This window comes from Hypomesus nipponensis, chromosome 24, assembly GCF_054491055.1.
Source record: "Hypomesus nipponensis isolate SF chromosome 24, ASM5449105v1, whole genome shotgun sequence".
Classification (NCBI taxonomy): domain Eukaryota; kingdom Metazoa; phylum Chordata; class Actinopteri; order Osmeriformes; family Osmeridae; genus Hypomesus; species Hypomesus nipponensis.
The window spans coordinates 1,405,001-1,417,500 of NC_140384.1; the positions used below are offsets into that span (position 1 = coordinate 1,405,001).

Consider the following 12,500-nt stretch of genomic DNA (forward strand, 5'->3'; position numbering starts at 1 on the left):
GTACGGCCATACCAGCCTGGCAACGCCCGATCTCGGAAGCTAAGCAGGGTCGGGCCTGGTTAGTACTTGGATGGGAGACCGCCTGGGAATACCAGGTGCTGTATGCTCTTTTGCTCATTCACTTAGAAACTGACATCTTGCAATATGCACAAGTAGTCCTTCATGAAAGGGGCTGGAAGCTGTTTTCATTTTGACACGAGAGAGAGAGAGAGAGACCACCTTGCATTGTCAATTGCTAAATCTGTATATGGATAAGTAGCCTATGGTTGTCAACTTATTTCGTACGGCCATACCAGCCTGGCAACGCCCGATCTCGGAAGCTAAGCAGGGTCGGGCCTGGTTAGTACTTGGATGGGAGACCGCCTGGGAATACCAGGTGCTGTATGCTCTTTTGCTCATTCACTTAGAAACTGAAATCTTGCAATATGCACAAGTAGTCCTTCATGAAAGGGGCTGGAAGCTGTTTTCATTTTGACACGAGAGAGAGAGAGAGAGAGAGAGAGAGAGAGACCACCTTGCATTGTCAATTGCCAAATCTGTATATGGATAAGTAGCCTATGGTTGTCAACTTATTTCGTACGGCCATACCAGCCTGGCAACGCCCGATCTCGGAAGCTAAGCAGGGTCGGGTTTGGTTAGTACTTGGATGGGAGACCGCCTGGGAATACCAGGTGCTGTATGCTCTTTTGCTCATTCACTTAGAAACTGAAATCTTGCAATATGCACAAGTAGTCCTTCATGAAAGGGGCTGGAAGCTGTTTTCATTTTGACACGAGAGAGAGAGAGAGAGAGAGAGAGAGACCACCTTGCATTGTCAATTGCCAAATCTGTATATGGATAAGTAGCCTATGGTTGTCAACTTATTTCGTACGGCCATACCAGCCTGGCAACGCCCGATCTCGTCTGATCTCGGAAGCTAAGCAGGGTCGGGCCTGGTTAGTACTTGGATGGGAGACCGCCTGGGAATACCAGGTGCTGTATGCTCATTCACTTAGAAACTGAAATCTTGCAATATGCACAAGTAGTCCTTCATGAAAGGGGCTGGAAGCTGTTTTCATTTTGACACGAGAGAGAGACCACCTTGCATTGTCAATTGCCAAATCTGTATATGGATAAGTAGCCTATGGTTGTCAACTTATTTCGTACGGCCATACCAGCCTGGCAACGCCCGATCTCGGAAGCTAAGCAGGGTCGGGCCTGGTTAGTACTTGGATGGGAGACCGCCTGGGAATACCAGGTGCTGTATGCTCTTTTGCTCATTCACTTAGAAACTGAAATCTTGCAATATGCACAAGTAGTCCTTCATGAAAGGGGCTGGAAGCTGTTTTCATTTTGACACGAGAGAGAGAGAGAGAGAGAGAGAGAGAGACCACCTTGCATTGTCAATTGCCAAATCTGTATATGGATAAGTAGCCTATGGTTGTCAACTTATTTCGTACGGCCATACCAGCCTGGCAACGCCCGATCTCGTCTGATCTCGGAAGCTAAGCAGGGTCGGGCCTGGTTAGTACTTGGATGGGAGACCGCCTGGGAATACCAGGTGCTGTATGCTCATTCACTTAGAAACTGAAATCTTGCAATATGCACAAGTAGTCCTTCATGAAAGGGGCTGGAAGCTGTTTTCATTTTGACACGAGAGAGAGACCACCTTGCATTGTCAATTGCCAAATCTGTATATGGATAAGTAGCCTATGGTTGTCAACTTATTTCGTACGGCCATACCAGCCTGGCAACGCCCGATCTCGTCTGATCTCGGAAGCTAAGCAGGGTCGGGCCTGGTTAGTACTTGGATGGGAGACCGCCTGGGAATACCAGGTGCTGTATGCTCTTTTGCTCATTCACTTAGAAACTGAAATCTTGCAATATGCACAAGTAGTCCTTCATGAAAGGGGCTGGAAGCTGTTTTCATTTTGACACGAGAGAGAGAGAGAGAGAGAGAGAGAGACCACCTTGCATTGTCAATTGCCAAATCTGTATATGGATAAGTAGCCTATGGTTGTCAACTTATTTCGTACGGCCATACCAGCCTGGCAACGCCCGATCTCGTCTGATCTCGGAAGCTAAGCAGGGTCGGGCCTGGTTAGTACTTGGATGGGAGACCGCCTGGGAATACCAGGTGCTGTATGCTCTTTTGCTCATTCACTTAGAAACTGACATCTTGCAATATGCACAAGTAGTCCTTCATGAAAGGGGCTGGAAGCTGTTTTCATTTTGACACGAGAGAGAGAGAGAGAGAGAGAGAGAGAGACCACCTTGCATTGTCAATTGCTAAATCTGTATATGGATAAGTAGCCTATGGTTGTCAACTTATTTCGTACGGCCATACCAGCCTGGCAACGCCCGATCTCGTCTGATCTCGGAAGCTAAGCAGGGTTGGGCCTGGTTAGTACTTGGATGGGAGACCGCCTGGGAATACCAGGTGCTGTATGCTCTTTTGCTCATTCACTTAGAAACTGAAATCTTGCAATATGCACAAGTAGTCCTTCATGAAAGGGGCTGGAAGCTGTTTTCATTTTGACACGAGAGAGAGAGAGAGAGAGAGACCACCTTGCATTGTCAATTGCTAAATCTGTATATGGATAAGTAGCCTATGGTTGTCAACTTATTTCGTACGGCCATACCAGCCTGGCAACGCCCGATCTCGTCTGATCTCGGAAGCTAAGCAGGGTCGGGCCTGGTTAGTACTTGGATGGGAGACCGCCTGGGAATACCAGGTGCTGTATGCTCTTTTGCTCATTCACTTAGAAACTGAAATCTTGCAATATGCACAAGTAGTCCTTCATGAAAGGGGCTGGAAGCTGTTTTCATTTTGACACGAGAGAGAGAGAGACCACCTTGCATTGTCAATTGCTAAATCTGTATATGGATAAGTAGCCTATGGTTGTCAACTTATTTCGTACGGCCATACCAGCCTGGCAACACCCAATCTCGTCTGATCTCGGAAGATAAGCAGGGTCGGGCCTTGTTAGTACTTGGATGGGAGACCGCCTGGGAATACCAGGTGCTGTATGCTCTTTTGCTCATTAACTTAGAAACTGACATCTTGCAATATGCACAAGTAGTCCTTCATGAAAGGGGCTGGAAGCTGTTTTCATTTTGACACGAGAGAGAGAGAGAGAGAGAGAGAGAGAGAGAGAGAGAGACTACCTTGCATTGTCAATTGCTAAATCTGTATATGGATAAGTAGCCTATGGTTGTCAACTTATTTCGTACGGCCATACCAGCCTGGCAACGCCTGATCTCGGAAGCTAAGCAGGGTCGGGCCTGGTTAGTACTTGGATGGGAGACCGCCTGGGAATACCAGGTGCTGTATGCTCTTTTGCTCATTCACTTAGAAACTGAAATCTTGCAATATGCACAAGTAGTCCTTCATGAAAGGGGCTGGAAGCTGTTTTCATTTTGACACGAGAGAGAGAGAGAGAGAGAGAGACCACCTTGCATTGTCAATTGCTAAATCTGTATATGGATAAGTAGCCTATGGTTGTCAACTTATTTCGTACGGCCATACCAGCCTGGCAACGCCTGATCTCGTCTGATCTCGGAAGCTAAGCAGGGTCGGGCCTGGTTAGTACTTGGATGGGAGACCGCCTGGGAATACCAGGTGCTGTATGCTCTTTTGCTCATTAACTTAGAAACTGACATCTTGCAATATGCACAAGTAGTCCTTCATGAAAGGGGCTGGAAGCTGTTTTCATTTTGACACGAGAGAGAGAGAGAGAGAGACCACCTTGCATTGTCAATTGCTAAATCTGTATATGGATAAGTAGCCTATGGTTGTCAACTTATTTCGTACGGCCATACCAGCCTGGCAACGCCCGATCTCGTCTGATCTCGGAAGCTAAGCAGGGTCGGGCCTGGTTAGTACTTGGATGGGAGACCGCCTGGGAATACCAGGTGCTGTATGCTCTTTTGCTCATTCACTTAGAAACTGAAATCTTGCAATATGCACAAGTAGTCCTTCATGAAAGGGGCTGGAAGCTGTTTTCATTTTGACACGAGAGAGAGAGAGAGAGAGAGAGACTACCTTGCATTGTCAATTGCTAAATCTGTATATGGATAAGTAGCCTATGGTTGTCAACTTATTTCGTACGGCCATACCAGCCTGGCAACGTCTGATCTCGGAAGCTAAGCAGGGTCGGGCCTGGTTAGTACTTGGATGGGAGACCGCCTGGGAATACCAGGTGCTGTATGCTCTTTTGCTCATTCACTTAGAAACTGAAATCTTGCAATATGCACAAGTAGTCCTTCATGAAAGGGGCTGGAAGCTGTTTTCATTTTGACACGAGAGAGAGAGAGAGAGACCACCTTGCATTGTCAATTGCTAAATCTGTATATGGATAAGTAGCCTATGGTTGTCAACTTATTTCGTACGGCCATACCAGCCTGGCAACGCCCGATCTCGGAAGCTAAGCAGGGTCGGGCCTGGTTAGTACTTGGATGGGAGACCGCCTGGGAATACCAGGTGCTGTATGCTCTTTTGCTCATTCACTTAGAAACTGAAATCTTGCAATATGCACAAGTAGTCCTTCATGAAAGGGGCTGGAAGCTGTTTTCATTTTGACACGAGAGAGAGAGAGAGAGAGAGAGAGAGAGAGAGAGAGAGAGAGAGACCACCTTGCATTGTCAATTGCCAAATCTGTATATGGATAAGTAGCCTATAGTTGTCAACTTATTTCGTACGGCCATACCAGCCTGGCAACGCCCGATCTCGTCTGATCTCGGAAGCTAAGCAGGGTCGGGCCTGGTTAGTACTTGGATGGGAGACCGCCTGGGAATACCAGGTGCTGTATGCTCATTCACTTAGAAACTGAAATCTTGCAATATGCACAAGTAGTCCTTCATGAAAGGGGCTGGAAGCTGTTTTCATTTTGACACGAGAGAGAGACCACCTTGCATTGTCAATTGCCAAATCTGTATATGGATAAGTAGCCTATGGTTGTCAACTTATTTCGTACGGCCATACCAGCCTGGCAACGCCCGATCTCGTCTGATCTCGTAAGCTAAGCAGGGTCGGGCCTGGTTAGTACTTGGATGGGAGACCGCCTGGGAATACCAGGTGCTGTATGCTCTTTTGCTCATTCACTTAGAAACTGAAATCTTGCAATATGCACAAGTAGTCCTTCATGAAAGGGGCTGGAAGCTGTTTTCATTTTGACACGAGAGAGAGAGAGAGAGAGAGACCACCTTGCATTGTCAATTGCTAAATCTGTATATGGATAAGTAGCCTATGGTTGTCAACTTATTTCGTACGGCCATACCAGCCTGGCAACGCCCGATCTCGTCTGATCTCGGAAGCTAAGCAGGGTCGGGCCTGGTTAGTACTTGGATGGGAGACCGCCTTGGAATACCAGGTGCTGTATGCTCTTTTGCTCATTCACTTAGAAACTGACATCTTGCAATATGCACAAGTAGTCCTTCATGAAAGGGGCTGGAAGCTGTTTTCATTTTGACACGAGAGAGAGAGAGAGAGAGAGAGAGAGACCACCTTGCATTGTCAATTGCTAAATCTGTATATGGATAAGTAGCCTATGGTTGTCAACTTATTTCGTACGGCCATACCAGCCTGGCAACGCCCGATCTCGTCTGATCTCAGAAGCTAAGCAGGGTCGGGCCTGGTTAGTACTTGGATGGGAGACCGCCTGGGAATACCAGGTGCTGTATGCTCTTTTGCTCATTCACTTAGAAACTGAAATCTTGCAATATGCACAAGTAGTCCTTCATGAAAGGGGCTGGAAGCTGTTTTCATTTTGACACGAGAGAGAGAGAGAGAGAGAGACCACCTTGCATTGTCAATTGCTAAATCTGTATATGGATAAGTAGCCTATGGTTGTCAACTTATTTCGTACGGCCATACCAGCCTGGCAACGCCCGATCTCGTCTGATCTCGGAAGCTAAGCAGGGTCGGGCCTGGTTAGTACTTGGATGGGAGACCGCCTGGGAATACCAGGTGCTGTATGCTCATTCACTTAGAAACTGAAATCTTGCAATATGCACAAGTAGTCCTTCATGAAAGGGGCTGGAAGCTGTTTTCATTTTGACACGAGAGAGACCACCTTGCATTGTCAATTGCCAAATCTGTATATGGATAAGTAGCCTATGGTTGTCAACTTATTTCGTACGGCCATACCAGCCTGGCAACGCCCGATCTCGTCTGATCTCGTAAGCTAAGCAGGGTCGGGCCTGGTTAGTACTTGGATGGGAGACCGCCTGGGAATACCAGGTGCTGTATGCTCTTTTGCTCATTCACTTAGAAACTGAAATCTTGCAATATGCACAAGTAGTCCTTCATGAAAGGGGCTGGAAGCTGTTTTCATTTTGACACGAGAGAGAGAGAGAGAGAGAGAGAGACCACCTTGCATTGTCAATTGCCAAATCTGTATATGGATAAGTAGCCTATGGTTGTCAACTTATTTCGTACGGCCATACCAGCCTGGCAACGCCCGATCTCGTCTGATCTCGGAAGCTAAGCAGGGTCGGGCCTGGTTAGTACTTGGATGGGAGACCGCCTGGGAATACCAGGTGCTGTATGCTCTTTTGCTCATTCACTTAGAAACTGACATCTTGCAATATGCACAAGTAGTCCTTCATGAAAGGGGCTGGAAGCTGTTTTCATTTTGACACGAGAGAGAGAGAGAGAGAGAGAGAGAGAGAGAGAGACCACCTTGCATTGTCAATTGCTAAATCTGTATATGGATAAGTAGCCTATGGTTGTCAACTTATTTCGTACGGCCATACCAGCCTGGCAACGCCCGATCTCGTCTGATCTCGGAAGCTAAGCAGGGTCGGGCCTGGTTAGTACTTGGATGGGAGACCGCCTGGGAATACCAGGTGCTGTATGCTCTTTTGCTCATTCACTTAGAAACTGAAATCTTGCAATATGCACAAGTAGTCCTTCATGAAAGGGGCTGGAAGCTGTTTTCATTTTGACACGAGAGAGAGAGAGAGAGACTACCTTGCATTGTCAATTGCTAAATCTGTATATGGATAAGTAGCCTATGGTTGTCAACTTATTTCGTACGGCCATACCAGCCTGGCAACGCCCGATCTCGTCTGATCTCGGAAGCTAAGCAGGGTCGGGCCTGGTTAGTACTTGGATGGGAGACCGCCTGGGAATACCAGGTGCTGTATGCTCATTCACTTAGAAACTGAAATCTTGCAATATGCACAAGTAGTCCTTCATGAAAGGGGCTGGAAGCTGTTTTCATTTTGACACGAGAGGGAGAGAGAGAGACCACCTTGCATTGTCAATTGCTAAATCTGTATATGGATAAGTAGCCTATGGTTGTCAACTTATTTCGTACGGCCATACCAGCCTGGCAACGCCCGATCTCGTCTGATCTCGGAAGCTAAGCAGGGTTGGGCCTGGTTAGTACTTGGATGGGAGACCGCCTGGGAATACCAGGTGCTGTATGCTCTTTTGCTCATTCACTTAGAAACTGAAATCTTGCAATATGCACAAGTAGTCCTTCATGAAAGGGGCTGGAAGCTGTTTTCATTTTGACACGAGAGAGAGAGAGAGAGAGAGAGAGAGAGAGACTACCTTGCATTGTCAATTGCTAAATCTGTATATGGATAAGTAGCCTATGGTTGTCAACTTATTTCGTACGGCCATACCAGCCTGGCAACGCCCGATCTCGTCTGATCTCGGAAGCTAAGCAGGGTCGGGCCTGGTTAGTACTTGGATGGGAGACCGCCTGGGAATACCAGGTGCTGTATGCTCTTTTGCTCATTCACTTAGAAACTGACATCTTGCAATATGCACAAGTAGTCCTTCATGAAAGGGGCTGGAAGCTGTTTTCATTTTGACACGAGAGAGAGAGAGAGAGAGAGAGAGAGAGAGAGAGAGACTACCTTGCATTGTCAATTGCTAAATCTGTATATGGATAAGTAGCCTATGGTTGTCAACTTATTTCGTACGGCCATACCAGCCTGGCAACGCCCGATCTCGTCTGATCTCGGAAGCTAAGCAGGGTCGGGCCTGGTTAGTACTTGGATGGGAGACCGCCTGGGAATACCAGGTGCTGTATGCTCTTTTGCTCATTCACTTAGAAACTGAAATCTTGCAATATGCACAAGTAGTCCTTCATGAAAGGGGCTGGAAGCTGTTTTCATTTTGACACGAGAGAGAGAGAGAGAGAGACTACCTTGCATTGTCAATTGCTAAATCTGTATATGGATAAGTAGCCTATGGTTGTCAACTTATTTCGTACGGCCATACCAGCCTGGCAACGCCCGATCTCGTCTGATCTCGGAAGCTAAGCAGGGTCGGGCCTGGTTAGTACTTGGATGGGAGACCGCCTGGGAATACCAGGTGCTGTATGCTCTTTTGCTCATTCACTTAGAAACTGACATCTTGCAATATGCACAAGTAGTCCTTCATGAAAGGGGCTGGAAGCTGTTTTCATTTTGACACGAGAGAGAGAGAGAGAGACCACCTTGCATTGTCAATTGCTAAATCTGTATATGGATAAGTAGCCTATGGTTGTCAACTTATTTCGTACGGCCATACCAGCCTGGCAACGCCCGATCTCGGAAGCTAAGCAGGGTCGGGCCTGGTTAGTACTTGGATGGGAGACCGCCTGGGAATACCAGGTGCTGTATGCTCTTTTGCTCATTCACTTAGAAACTGACATCTTGCAATATGCACAAGTAGTCCTTCATGAAAGGGGCTGGAAGCTGTTTTCATTTTGACACGAGAGAGAGAGAGAGAGACCACCTTGCATTGTCAATTGCTAAATCTGTATATGGATAAGTAGCCTATGGTTGTCAACTTATTTCGTACGGCCATACCAGCCTGGCAACGCCCGATCTCGGAAGCTAAGCAGGGTCGGGCCTGGTTAGTACTTGGATGGGAGACCGCCTGGGAATACCAGGTGCTGTATGCTCTTTTGCTCATTCACTTAGAAACTGAAATCTTGCAATATGCACAAGTAGTCCTTCATGAAAGGGGCTGGAAGCTGTTTTCATTTTGACACGAGAGAGAGAGAGAGAGAGAGAGAGAGAGAGAGAGAGAGACCACCTTGCATTGTCAATTGCCAAATCTGTATATGGATAAGTAGCCTATGGTTGTCAACTTATTTCGTACGGCCATACCAGCCTGGCAACGCCCGATCTCGGAAGCTAAGCAGGGTCGGGCCTGGTTAGTACTTGGATGGGAGACCGCCTGGGAATACCAGGTGCTGTATGCTCTTTTGCTCATTCACTTAGAAACTGAAATCTTGCAATATGCACAAGTAGTCCTTCATGAAAGGGGCTGGAAGCTGTTTTCATTTTGACACGAGAGAGAGAGAGAGAGAGAGAGAGAGACCACCTTGCATTGTCAATTGCCAAATCTGTATATGGATAAGTAGCCTATGGTTGTCAACTTATTTCGTACGGCCATACCAGCCTGGCAACGCCCGATCTCGTCTGATCTCGGAAGCTAAGCAGGGTCGGGCCTGGTTAGTACTTGGATGGGAGACCGCCTGGGAATACCAGGTGCTGTATGCTCATTCACTTAGAAACTGAAATCTTGCAATATGCACAAGTAGTCCTTCATGAAAGGGGCTGGAAGCTGTTTTCATTTTGACACGAGAGAGAGACCACCTTGCATTGTCAATTGCCAAATCTGTATATGGATAAGTAGCCTATGGTTGTCAACTTATTTCGTACGGCCATACCAGCCTGGCAACGCCCGATCTCGGAAGCTAAGCAGGGTCGGGCCTGGTTAGTACTTGGATGGGAGACCGCCTGGGAATACCAGGTGCTGTATGCTCTTTTGCTCATTCACTTAGAAACTGAAATCTTGCAATATGCACAAGTAGTCCTTCATGAAAGGGGCTGGAAGCTGTTTTCATTTTGACACGAGAGAGAGAGAGAGAGAGAGAGAGAGAGAGACCACCTTGCATTGTCAATTGCCAAATCTGTATATGGATAAGTAGCCTATGGTTGTCAACTTATTTCGTACGGCCATACCAGCCTGGCAACGCCCGATCTCGTCTGATCTCGGAAGCTAAGCAGGGTCGGGCCTGGTTAGTACTTGGATGGGAGACCGCCTGGGAATACCAGGTGCTGTATGCTCATTCACTTAGAAACTGAAATCTTGCAATATGCACAAGTAGTCCTTCATGAAAGGGGCTGGAAGCTGTTTTCATTTTGACACGAGAGAGAGACCACCTTGCATTGTCAATTGCCAAATCTGTATATGGATAAGTAGCCTATGGTTGTCAACTTATTTCGTACGGCCATACCAGCCTGGCAACGCCCGATCTCGTCTGATCTCGTAAGCTAAGCAGGGTCGGGCCTGGTTAGTACTTGGATGGGAGACCGCCTGGGAATACCAGGTGCTGTATGCTCTTTTGCTCATTCACTTAGAAACTGAAATCTTGCAATATGCACAAGTAGTCCTTCATGAAAGGGGCTGGAAGCTGTTTTCATTTTGACACGAGAGAGAGAGAGAGAGAGAGAGAGAGAGAGACCACCTTGCATTGTCAATTGCCAAATCTGTATATGGATAAGTAGCCTATGGTTGTCAACTTATTTCGTACGGCCATACCAGCCTGGCAACGCCCGATCTCGTCTGATCTCGGAAGCTAAGCAGGGTCGGGCCTGGTTAGTACTTGGATGGGAGACCGCCTGGGAATACCAGGTGCTGTATGCTCTTTTGCTCATTCACTTAGAAACTGAAATCTTGCAATATGCACAAGTAGTCCTTCATGAAAGGGGCTGGAAGCTGTTTTCATTTTGACACGAGAGAGAGAGAGAGAGAGAGAGAGACCACCTTGCATTGTCAATTGCCAAATCTGTATATGGATAAGTAGCCTATGGTTGTCAACTTATTTCGTACGGCCATACCAGCCTGGCAACGCCCGATCTCGTCTGATCTCGGAAGCTAAGCAGGGTCGGGCCTGGTTAGTACTTGGATGGGAGACCGCCTGGGAATACCAGGTGCTGTATGCTCTTTTGCTCATTCACTTAGAAACTGAAATCTTGCAATATGCACAAGTAGTCCTTCATGAAAGGGGCTGGAAGCTGTTTTCATTTTGACACGAGAGAGAGAGAGAGAGAGAGAGACCACCTTGCATTGTCAATTGCCAAATCTGTATATGGATAAGTAGCCTATGGTTGTCAACTTATTTCGTACGGCCATACCAGCCTGGCAACGCCCGATCTCGTCTGATCTCGGAAGCTAAGCAGGGTCGGGCCTGGTTAGTACTTGGATGGGAGACCGCCTGGGAATACCAGGTGCTGTATGCTCTTTTGCTCATTCACTTAGAAACTGAAATCTTGCAATATGCACAAGTAGTCCTTCATGAAAGGGGCTGGAAGCTGTTTTCATTTTGACACGAGAGAGAGAGAGAGAGAGAGAGAGACCACCTTGCATTGTCAATTGCTAAATCTGTATATGGATAAGTAGCCTATGGTTGTCAACTTATTTCGTACGGCCATACCAGCCTGGCAACGCCCGATCTCGTCTGATCTCGGAAGCTAAGCAGGGTCGGGCCTGGTTAGTACTTGGATGGGAGACCGCCTGGGAATACCAGGTGCTGTATGCTCTTTTGCTCATTCACTTAGAAACTGAAATCTTGCAATATGCACAAGTAGTCCTTCATGAAAGGGGCTGGAAGCTGTTTTCATTTTGACACGAGAGAGAGAGAGACCACCTTGCATTGTCAATTGCTAAATCTGTATATGGATAAGTAGCCTATGGTTGTCAACTTATTTCGTACGGCCATACCAGCCTGGCAACACCCAATCTCGTCTGATCTCGGAAGATAAGCAGGGTCGGGCCTTGTTAGTACTTGGATGGGAGACCGCCTGGGAATACCAGGTGCTGTATGCTCTTTTGCTCATTAACTTAGAAACTGACATCTTGCAATATGCACAAGTAGTCCTTCATGAAAGGGGCTGGAAGCTGTTTTCATTTTGACACGAGAGAGAGAGAGAGAGAGAGAGAGAGAGAGAGAGAGACTACCTTGCATTGTCAATTGCTAAATCTGTATATGGATAAGTAGCCTATGGTTGTCAACTTATTTCGTACGGCCATACCAGCCTGGCAACGCCTGATCTCGGAAGCTAAGCAGGGTCGGGCCTGGTTAGTACTTGGATGGGAGACCGCCTGGGAATACCAGGTGCTGTATGCTCTTTTGCTCATTCACTTAGAAACTGAAATCTTGCAATATGCACAAGTAGTCCTTCATGAAAGGGGCTGGAAGCTGTTTTCATTTTGACACGAGAGAGAGAGAGAGAGAGAGAGAGAGACCACCTTGCATTGTCAATTGCTAAATCTGTATATGGATAAGTAGCCTATGGTTGTCAACTTATTTCGTACGGCCATACCAGCCTGGCAACGCCTGATCTCGTCTGATCTCGGAAGCTAAGTAGGGTCGGGCCTGGTTAGTACTTGGATGGGAGACCGCCTGGGAATACCAGGTGCTGTATGCTCTTTTGCTCATTAACTTAGAAACTGACATCTTGCAATATGCACAAGTAGTCCTTCATGAAAGGGGCTGGAAGCTGTT

The 12,500-nt window shown here is 47.2% G+C and overlaps 25 non-coding genes and 18 pseudogenes across 25 annotated transcripts; all 43 read left to right on the forward strand.

The window, feature by feature from the left end:
- LOC146231785 (5S ribosomal RNA) overlaps positions 1-107 on the forward strand; it is a 109-nt pseudogene extending 2 nt beyond the window's left edge.
- Positions 108-279: 172 nt separating this feature from the next.
- On the forward strand, positions 280-388 carry LOC146231786 (5S ribosomal RNA; annotated as a pseudogene).
- Positions 389-574: 186 nt separating this feature from the next.
- On the forward strand, positions 575-683 carry LOC146231787 (5S ribosomal RNA; annotated as a pseudogene).
- A 182-nt stretch (positions 684-865) lies between these two features.
- On the forward strand, positions 866-984 carry LOC146231788 (5S ribosomal RNA). The gene has a single exon (XR_014744301.1). It is a non-coding gene; the product is annotated as a 5S ribosomal RNA (ribosomal RNA).
- A 156-nt stretch (positions 985-1,140) lies between these two features.
- On the forward strand, positions 1,141-1,249 carry LOC146231789 (5S ribosomal RNA; annotated as a pseudogene).
- A 184-nt stretch (positions 1,250-1,433) lies between these two features.
- On the forward strand, positions 1,434-1,552 carry LOC146231790 (5S ribosomal RNA). Its single transcript, XR_014744302.1, has one exon. It is a non-coding gene; the product is annotated as a 5S ribosomal RNA (ribosomal RNA).
- A 156-nt stretch (positions 1,553-1,708) lies between these two features.
- LOC146231791 (5S ribosomal RNA) lies at positions 1,709-1,827 on the forward strand. The gene has a single exon (XR_014744303.1). It is a non-coding gene; the product is annotated as a 5S ribosomal RNA (ribosomal RNA).
- A 182-nt stretch (positions 1,828-2,009) lies between these two features.
- LOC146231792 (5S ribosomal RNA) lies at positions 2,010-2,128 on the forward strand. Its single transcript, XR_014744304.1, has one exon. It is a non-coding gene; the product is annotated as a 5S ribosomal RNA (ribosomal RNA).
- A 184-nt stretch (positions 2,129-2,312) lies between these two features.
- Positions 2,313-2,431, forward strand: LOC146231793 (5S ribosomal RNA). Its single transcript, XR_014744430.1, has one exon. It is a non-coding gene; the product is annotated as a 5S ribosomal RNA (ribosomal RNA).
- Positions 2,432-2,607: 176 nt separating this feature from the next.
- On the forward strand, positions 2,608-2,726 carry LOC146231794 (5S ribosomal RNA). Its single transcript, XR_014744306.1, has one exon. It is a non-coding gene; the product is annotated as a 5S ribosomal RNA (ribosomal RNA).
- A 168-nt stretch (positions 2,727-2,894) lies between these two features.
- LOC146231795 (5S ribosomal RNA) lies at positions 2,895-3,013 on the forward strand (annotated as a pseudogene).
- Positions 3,014-3,207: 194 nt separating this feature from the next.
- LOC146231796 (5S ribosomal RNA) lies at positions 3,208-3,316 on the forward strand (annotated as a pseudogene).
- Positions 3,317-3,494: 178 nt separating this feature from the next.
- Positions 3,495-3,613, forward strand: LOC146231797 (5S ribosomal RNA). Its single transcript, XR_014745734.1, has one exon. It is a non-coding gene; the product is annotated as a 5S ribosomal RNA (ribosomal RNA).
- A 174-nt stretch (positions 3,614-3,787) lies between these two features.
- LOC146231798 (5S ribosomal RNA) lies at positions 3,788-3,906 on the forward strand. Its single transcript, XR_014744307.1, has one exon. It is a non-coding gene; the product is annotated as a 5S ribosomal RNA (ribosomal RNA).
- Positions 3,907-4,084: 178 nt separating this feature from the next.
- On the forward strand, positions 4,085-4,193 carry LOC146231799 (5S ribosomal RNA; annotated as a pseudogene).
- A 172-nt stretch (positions 4,194-4,365) lies between these two features.
- Positions 4,366-4,474, forward strand: LOC146231800 (5S ribosomal RNA; annotated as a pseudogene).
- A 200-nt stretch (positions 4,475-4,674) lies between these two features.
- Positions 4,675-4,793, forward strand: LOC146231801 (5S ribosomal RNA). The gene has a single exon (XR_014744309.1). It is a non-coding gene; the product is annotated as a 5S ribosomal RNA (ribosomal RNA).
- Positions 4,794-4,949: 156 nt separating this feature from the next.
- LOC146231802 (5S ribosomal RNA) lies at positions 4,950-5,068 on the forward strand (annotated as a pseudogene).
- A 176-nt stretch (positions 5,069-5,244) lies between these two features.
- On the forward strand, positions 5,245-5,363 carry LOC146231803 (5S ribosomal RNA). Its single transcript, XR_014746018.1, has one exon. It is a non-coding gene; the product is annotated as a 5S ribosomal RNA (ribosomal RNA).
- A 182-nt stretch (positions 5,364-5,545) lies between these two features.
- LOC146231804 (5S ribosomal RNA) lies at positions 5,546-5,664 on the forward strand. The gene has a single exon (XR_014746300.1). It is a non-coding gene; the product is annotated as a 5S ribosomal RNA (ribosomal RNA).
- A 176-nt stretch (positions 5,665-5,840) lies between these two features.
- LOC146231805 (5S ribosomal RNA) lies at positions 5,841-5,959 on the forward strand. Its single transcript, XR_014744310.1, has one exon. It is a non-coding gene; the product is annotated as a 5S ribosomal RNA (ribosomal RNA).
- Positions 5,960-6,113: 154 nt separating this feature from the next.
- LOC146231806 (5S ribosomal RNA) lies at positions 6,114-6,232 on the forward strand (annotated as a pseudogene).
- A 180-nt stretch (positions 6,233-6,412) lies between these two features.
- Positions 6,413-6,531, forward strand: LOC146231807 (5S ribosomal RNA). The gene has a single exon (XR_014744311.1). It is a non-coding gene; the product is annotated as a 5S ribosomal RNA (ribosomal RNA).
- Positions 6,532-6,721: 190 nt separating this feature from the next.
- LOC146231808 (5S ribosomal RNA) lies at positions 6,722-6,840 on the forward strand. The gene has a single exon (XR_014744312.1). It is a non-coding gene; the product is annotated as a 5S ribosomal RNA (ribosomal RNA).
- Positions 6,841-7,012: 172 nt separating this feature from the next.
- LOC146231809 (5S ribosomal RNA) lies at positions 7,013-7,131 on the forward strand. The gene has a single exon (XR_014744313.1). It is a non-coding gene; the product is annotated as a 5S ribosomal RNA (ribosomal RNA).
- A 164-nt stretch (positions 7,132-7,295) lies between these two features.
- On the forward strand, positions 7,296-7,414 carry LOC146231810 (5S ribosomal RNA). Its single transcript, XR_014744442.1, has one exon. It is a non-coding gene; the product is annotated as a 5S ribosomal RNA (ribosomal RNA).
- A 186-nt stretch (positions 7,415-7,600) lies between these two features.
- Positions 7,601-7,719, forward strand: LOC146231811 (5S ribosomal RNA). Its single transcript, XR_014744314.1, has one exon. It is a non-coding gene; the product is annotated as a 5S ribosomal RNA (ribosomal RNA).
- Positions 7,720-7,911: 192 nt separating this feature from the next.
- Positions 7,912-8,030, forward strand: LOC146231812 (5S ribosomal RNA). The gene has a single exon (XR_014744315.1). It is a non-coding gene; the product is annotated as a 5S ribosomal RNA (ribosomal RNA).
- Positions 8,031-8,204: 174 nt separating this feature from the next.
- Positions 8,205-8,323, forward strand: LOC146231813 (5S ribosomal RNA). The gene has a single exon (XR_014744317.1). It is a non-coding gene; the product is annotated as a 5S ribosomal RNA (ribosomal RNA).
- A 172-nt stretch (positions 8,324-8,495) lies between these two features.
- On the forward strand, positions 8,496-8,604 carry LOC146231814 (5S ribosomal RNA; annotated as a pseudogene).
- A 172-nt stretch (positions 8,605-8,776) lies between these two features.
- On the forward strand, positions 8,777-8,885 carry LOC146231815 (5S ribosomal RNA; annotated as a pseudogene).
- A 194-nt stretch (positions 8,886-9,079) lies between these two features.
- LOC146231816 (5S ribosomal RNA) lies at positions 9,080-9,188 on the forward strand (annotated as a pseudogene).
- Positions 9,189-9,370: 182 nt separating this feature from the next.
- Positions 9,371-9,489, forward strand: LOC146231817 (5S ribosomal RNA). Its single transcript, XR_014744318.1, has one exon. It is a non-coding gene; the product is annotated as a 5S ribosomal RNA (ribosomal RNA).
- Positions 9,490-9,645: 156 nt separating this feature from the next.
- Positions 9,646-9,754, forward strand: LOC146231818 (5S ribosomal RNA; annotated as a pseudogene).
- Positions 9,755-9,940: 186 nt separating this feature from the next.
- LOC146231819 (5S ribosomal RNA) lies at positions 9,941-10,059 on the forward strand. Its single transcript, XR_014744319.1, has one exon. It is a non-coding gene; the product is annotated as a 5S ribosomal RNA (ribosomal RNA).
- Positions 10,060-10,215: 156 nt separating this feature from the next.
- LOC146231820 (5S ribosomal RNA) lies at positions 10,216-10,334 on the forward strand (annotated as a pseudogene).
- Positions 10,335-10,520: 186 nt separating this feature from the next.
- Positions 10,521-10,639, forward strand: LOC146231821 (5S ribosomal RNA). The gene has a single exon (XR_014744321.1). It is a non-coding gene; the product is annotated as a 5S ribosomal RNA (ribosomal RNA).
- Positions 10,640-10,819: 180 nt separating this feature from the next.
- LOC146231822 (5S ribosomal RNA) lies at positions 10,820-10,938 on the forward strand. Its single transcript, XR_014744322.1, has one exon. It is a non-coding gene; the product is annotated as a 5S ribosomal RNA (ribosomal RNA).
- A 178-nt stretch (positions 10,939-11,116) lies between these two features.
- Positions 11,117-11,235, forward strand: LOC146231823 (5S ribosomal RNA). The gene has a single exon (XR_014744323.1). It is a non-coding gene; the product is annotated as a 5S ribosomal RNA (ribosomal RNA).
- A 180-nt stretch (positions 11,236-11,415) lies between these two features.
- On the forward strand, positions 11,416-11,534 carry LOC146231824 (5S ribosomal RNA). The gene has a single exon (XR_014744324.1). It is a non-coding gene; the product is annotated as a 5S ribosomal RNA (ribosomal RNA).
- Positions 11,535-11,702: 168 nt separating this feature from the next.
- On the forward strand, positions 11,703-11,821 carry LOC146231825 (5S ribosomal RNA; annotated as a pseudogene).
- A 192-nt stretch (positions 11,822-12,013) lies between these two features.
- Positions 12,014-12,122, forward strand: LOC146231826 (5S ribosomal RNA; annotated as a pseudogene).
- Positions 12,123-12,304: 182 nt separating this feature from the next.
- On the forward strand, positions 12,305-12,423 carry LOC146231827 (5S ribosomal RNA; annotated as a pseudogene).
- The last annotated feature ends 77 nt before the right edge of the window (positions 12,424-12,500 follow it).